Below are 6,555 nucleotides of genomic sequence, written 5' to 3' on the forward strand. Positions count from 1 at the left end.
GGACCCGAGTTTAAATGGCAGGAAGTGACGCCGCGGCCCGCCGTTGCCTGGAAACGCATTTTTCTGTGGGAAGGAGGAGCGAGCAGGGAGGAGGCGAAGCGTTGGTGTGTGTTTCACACTCGCATCCCTGCTGTTCGTGAGTTACCGCGAAGAATGAGGACCTGCGGGAGCGACAGCGGGAGAAAGCAAGGACATCTCTGGGGCAGAAAATCACTGTGCCCAGTGGCCATCAGTTTCTGAGCTCCGTTTGTAGAGCGGCAGGAGATCAGCTTTGGGTCGCTTATCGTCATTGGGTTATTATCTGCTGAGCGCTCTTCTCAAGCTTTAGAATCCATTGCAAACATTTCAGTGACTCCGACCAAGTGCCCGGTCTTATTCCATAGATCGTCTTTTTAGGTTTGGAATGCAGGAGAAGCAAAATCCTGGGTTGAGGGTTTTGTCCTCATAAGCAATCATTCCCAAGGCCTTAACTTCGTAGGTAGAGAAACTGAAGTGTAGTGGGAGAGGTGGTGAATTGCTGGACTCACAGCTAGACCCCAGATCTCCTGCATTTAGAGGTGTTCTTAATGCCTTATTGAAATAAAATTATACTGTATTACCTGGAATATTAGACACTCATAGGTTTTTGTGCTTCAGTGACACCCCAAGCCATTTTGAATAAATGAGATGGCACACAGATCTGAGTGAAAAAAAGTCTTTTGTCTCGATTACAAATTTCTGAGAATCAGGTCTAAATTTTAAATGAGTTGTTTTCACAACAGTAGGAATATAGTAAATGCTCAATAAATATTAGGTGAATGGAAATTCCATATGACAAAATTAAGAAAGCTTCATGCAAGATTTTACTTAAAGTAACAACAAGCTAGCAAAAATGGGAACTAAAATGAAATGAAATATTCAGACAGCATTCACAAGTAAAACTAGGCAAACCATTTATAATAAATAAATTTGTTTCCTATTCATAGGAACAAAACTTTATTAATAACCAAAAATAGTCTTCATTTTTTTTTTTTAAGATTTATTTATTTTGACAGAGAGAGACAGCCGGTGAGAGAGGGAACACAAAAAGGGGGAGTGGGAGAGGAAGAGGCAGGCTCCTAGAAGAGAAACCTGATGTGGGGCTCGATCCCAGAACGCCAGATCACGCCCTGAGTCAAAGCCAGACATTTCACCCAGTCGCCCCAATAGTCTTCATTTTAATCAAAGAACTCTATAAGTAAAACTTGAAATTAAAAATCTGAAGTAAAACATGAAAAATTCAGCTTAAGAAAGTCAAACAATTTATCTGAAAATGGTTTTTCCTGTGTGATTTGTCATTAGCAAAATCAGTGAGAAGTTTTGCAAATTAGTTTTGATTAATAAAATTTTATTAATAAAATTAATAAACACAATAGTGTTTATTAAGGAGGTTTTAGTTTTAATTTGAAGAGGGAACATTCTACTAGACATGCTGAGATAGGTATTGATTATTATTTTTAAAAAGCTTACATTTATGTTGTGCCTTAGTCGGCTAAGGCTGTCATAACAAAAATACCATAGTCATTCTCACAGTTCTAGAGGCCAGGAAGTCCAAGATCAGGGTGCCAGCATGGTCAGGTTCTAGTGAGATCTCTCTTCCTGGCTTATAAACTTTCTCCTTGTGTCCTCCCTCACAGGGCAGAGACAGAAAGATCAAGGAAGCTCCCCAGGGTCTCTTATAAGGACACTAATCCTATCATGAGGTCCCTACTCTCATGACATCCTCTAAACCTAATACCTTCCAAAGGCTCCCTCCTCAAATACCATCACTCTGGGGATTAGGGCTTTAACATATGAATTTGGGGGAGACACAATTCATTTCATAGCATGTAGTATTACTTTATAAAAGCTATTTTGGTAATTTTGAAGATAGTTTTTAAAAATTTCTGTTTTTAAAGGTTTTCTTGAAAGCAATTATTATACTGTTAATGATGCTAATAGGTCACTTGAAATTTATTTTGCAGTGTTTTTGTATCTTTCACAATAGATTTTTCATTTGTTTAAATTACTTGGGGTTCATTTCACAAATTAGCCGTCATTTCAATTAGTCTTCAAACTCTTACATCTGTTGGAGAAGCTAAAGATCACTTATACCACTGGTTCCCAAACTTTACTGAGAAAAATAATCTATGGTATTTGTTAAAAATGCAGGTTCTTGGATCCAAACCTCAGAGATGAATTCAGCATTTGACATGAGAATTTGACTTGGAGATATGCAATTTTGTTTCAGGTAATTCTCATGCCTATGGTTATTCTTTGAGAAATACTGAATAACAGCATGAAAAATAATTAAATTATCTTTTTCCCTAAAAACAGCTAAAGATCAGGGGCTGATAATACAAAAGCCTTCTTAAAATTGTTGAATCTTGGGGCACATGGTGGCTCAGTTGGTTAAGCCTCCCGCTCAGGTCATGATCTCAGGGTCCTGGAATCAAGCCCCACAAGGAGCCCCACATCCGGCTCCCTGCTGAGCAGGGAGCCTCTTTCTCCCTCTTCCACTGTCTGCAGCTCCCCCTGCTTGTGCTCTCTTTGTCAAATAAGTAAATAAAATCTTTAAAAAATATATATTATTAAATCTTTTTGGAAATTTCTGCTAATGAAATTGTTTAAGAAACAAAGTTAAAAAATAAAAATATAAATAATCATTAAGAGGGGTGCCTGGCTGGCTCAGTCGGTAGAGCATACAACTTTTGATGTTGGGTTGTGAGTTCAAGCCCCACATTGGGTGTAGAGATTATTTAAAAATAAAAAAATCTTACAAAGAAATTTTTAAAAAATTGGTTGGATTTTCTTAAATATTTAACTACCATGTTATGACACAACTGTACATATTTTTTTTAAAGTTTTTTGTTATTTTTTTAAGGTTTTATTTTTAAGTCTCAAACTCACAACCCCCAGATCAAGAGTCATGTGCTCTACCAACTAAGCCAGCCAGGTGCCCCAACCAAATTTTATTTTGGTCGCTGATGATTTCGTACTGATTTTTAAATGCATGAACATATTTAGTGGTCATGATTGGTTGGAATTTCCAACTTTCAGGTCTCCTTTGAACTAACAAACTTCCATCACAAGGCTACCTCCATTAGCTTTATTACTCCCTTGCATAATCTGTTCTGAATTAGTAAGAAAACAATTTGTCTTTTTGTTTTTCCTTTCCAGAACTTGCAACACACAAACATCTGTCTTCTGCACTTTCTAGGTAAAATAAACAAACAAGCAAAACAATACTACCAAAAAACAACAAAATTAGGTAAGAAATATGTTTCAAGGATTATTAATCCTCTCATTATGATAAACAACATTATTCTTTGCCCACCAAAATCCTGCATGGTACAACAATACAATAAATAAAGAGGTTTTTTTCACAAGTTTGTGCCTCATAAGCAGAAACAGGAAATGCAAATTACACTTAAACATATATAGAAATATAATTCACATACATTAGAATTTAAATTTTATATGGTGACTTGTATTCTACTGTACTGCACTATCAAGGCAGTTTACAGAAAGAGTGCATGTATTAAAAATATGGGATGAGCCTGCTTCTTCCTCTCCCACTCCCCCTGCTTGTGTTCCCTCTCTCGCTGGCTGTCTCTATCTCTGTCGAATAAATAAATAAAATCTTTAAAAAAAAAATATGGGATGACATTAAAAGAAGCAGAGAAATAGTTGCCTCTTCCTTGAACTGTGGTATTAAGTATTCTAATGCTTGGGGCGCCTGGGTGGCACAGTCAGCTGAGCACCTGACTCTTGGTTTCAGCTCAGGTTGTGATGTCTCTGGATCATGAGATTGGGTCCCATGTTGGGCTCCCTGGGGAGTCAGGAGTCTGCTTGGGATTCTCCCTCAGCCCCTCTACCACCCCCACCCCCACCCCTCAAATAAATATATAATTCTTAAAAAAAACAAAACCCTCTAATTCTCATCAAGTTAATGCTTATGATCTGATATGTGGGGTCTGAATTTCAACCATACATGTTCAAATATAAGAACAAGAGATCTAAATTTGTTACAGCAAAATATAATTCAACTAGTATACACTGCAATCTTCTATTTCCTTATGCATGAACAGTCCCCTGCCTGCTCTTATAGATAAAAAGGGGAAGGCAAATAGGGTCAAACATTTACTGAAACTGAATGTGATTTAGACCTTCCTGAAAAATCAAGTTGCTTAGCATGGAAACATGATTGATAATACCATTTCTTTGAAATTTTAGTAAGATAGAAATGCTTATCATTAAAGTACCAAAGCTTAAGATGACAGCTTGTCTAAATAATGAGCCATCACATAAAGAGTTCCTGTTCATAATACATTGCCCCAATTAAGACACAAATTTAGGCATAGTACCCTCCCGTACAAACCCTTTGGCAACTAAAACCCTGTGTCAAACGAGTGTTGAAAATTTTTGGATTTATCACCAAGAGGGAGTGATTCCAAGTCAAAAGTGTTGTCAAAAGATAATTTTTCACCACTAATGATCCCCACATCATTCAATTCCTTGTGTAGTACCAGGAAACCTATTCCCTAGAATGAAAAATAAATCACTCTAAGTAAACAAATAAATAAATCCTTCGAGATAATGACAAGAGGTATCCAATAATTATCTGACCTTAAAATATGTACTATACTATCTTGTTCCACTGTTATTAAACTGTTCTATTTATAAAACACATATTTATATAATTATGTGTATGCTATTATAAAAATACTTTATCCAGCAAAAATTAAATTCAGACTCATCAGTGGATATCTTCCAACTAAGTCATGTTAGCCATAAACATTACCAAATCAAATAATATGTGCTTTTAGAATCTTTGAGAAAAAATGCTTTGTAAAATGGAAAAAATGGAAAAGCCAAAATATTACCTTTGGGATCTTTCATCAGTCCGTAGGCCAACAATTTGTCTTTTCTAATGTGTGGTACACATACTACTGGTATTACACAGAATGATTTTAGCTGATTACATGGTCGAGCACTTTTTAATTGTAATACTTGTAGCACTTTTTAATTGTAATACTAATTTAATGTGAATTGGGAAAATTTTAAAACAAACATAACTAGAACATCAAACTAGTGATTTAACTTATGTTATTTAAATTGTGGCTAAAAGAGGTATTTAATTTTTAAAGGTAAGTCAGTTTTAGGAAAACTAATAAGAAACTAATAATTTGGGTAGTGTGAAAATATGACAGAAATCATGAAGATGAAACTCATGATGTTACACCAGTTTTTAAGTGTACCAATTTATTTAGTGATCATAACCAGTTGAAGTTTAAGTAAACACTTATCTTTTAGCTGAGAGGAGGAAAAACATTTAACTCCTCTAGTTTTTTTTTTTTTTTTTGGACAGGAACTAGTATTTATTGATGGGCATGAATAAGGAGGGGGCAGTGCCCAGGTTCTCATGACTGCAGAGCCCACTTTTGTCCAAGGGGTCACGATTAGGGATATATTTGACTCCACATCCATCTGGGATGAGCCGCTTTTTCTTTAGCCACCATATCTTCAATTTCATCCACATTAAACTTAGTCAAGCCTTAGGAATGTGACTCTTCTGGCAGCCAGGGAGCTTGAACTTGGCCCTGCATAGAGCCTCAAGTACATGCTCCTTGTTCCAGCTTGATATAGAGGGACATGATGATTTGGCTAATATGGACCCTGTGCTTTCCAAAGCACCGCTCATACCTGTCTGCAGCCTAGATTGGAGATAGCATGCAGTCAGACATCAAATCCCACTAGAAAGGGCTGTCTCCAAGGTCCCTTAGGGGAACCCATACAATCAACAGGCTGCATACACTACTTAGGAGACATTGCACACTGGGTACTCTTCTAGTCTTTAGCCAGTTATGCATCATAAAGAATTTGCTCTTAAAGTTCAGAATCTTTATGTGGGTTATATCACTAAAAAGAGCAAGTACACAGATTTCATAAGTCCAATAGTGTTTACAAAATAGTAGGTGATGTATGCCAACACTGTAAACACTGAGAGCAGAAAGGGCATTCCAGGGTTGTAAAAGTGCAAACCAATGTTGTTTTCACTACTGTTCAGAAGAAAATATCTGCCAATCAGGAAGCCCCTCCGCCTCAAAGTTTTGAAAATAACGGAAAGAAGTGGCACAGACAGATCCTCAGTCTCCCACCATGAGCCATATACTAAGAAAACAGAATCTAAAAGCAAGACAGTTAGTTGGTTAGGGGTCTTTTTTTTTTTTTTTTAAGATGTTATTTATTTACTTGAGAGAGAGAGAACATGAACAGGGGAGAGGGGCAGAGGAAGAGGGAGAAGCAGGCTCCCCACTGAGCAGGGAGCTCGATTCGGGGCCTGATCCCAGGACCTTGGGGCTATGACTTGAGCCGAAGGCAAATGCTAAACCCACTGAGCCACCCAGGCACCCCTGGTGTCTGACTCTTGATCTCAGCTCAGATCTTGATCTCAGGGTGGTGAGACTGAGTTCCACTGGGCATGGAGCCTACTTAAAAAAAAATAAAAAAATAAAAAAAATAAAAGCAAGACAGTTACATTACCAACAAATACAG

General features: G+C 37.2%; 1 pseudogene; it reads right to left on the bottom strand.

Moving 5' to 3' along the window:
* Positions 1–5,761: 5,761 nt before the first annotated feature.
* On the bottom strand, positions 5,762–5,870 carry LOC123798000 (small nucleolar RNA SNORA70; annotated as a pseudogene).
* Positions 5,871–6,555: the final 685 nt, after the last annotated feature.

This window comes from Ursus americanus, chromosome 9 (genome assembly GCF_024610735.1).
Source record: "Ursus americanus isolate L20-20 chromosome 9, mUrsAme1.1.p, whole genome shotgun sequence".
In the NCBI taxonomy this organism is placed as follows: Eukaryota; Metazoa; Chordata; class Mammalia; order Carnivora; family Ursidae; genus Ursus; species Ursus americanus.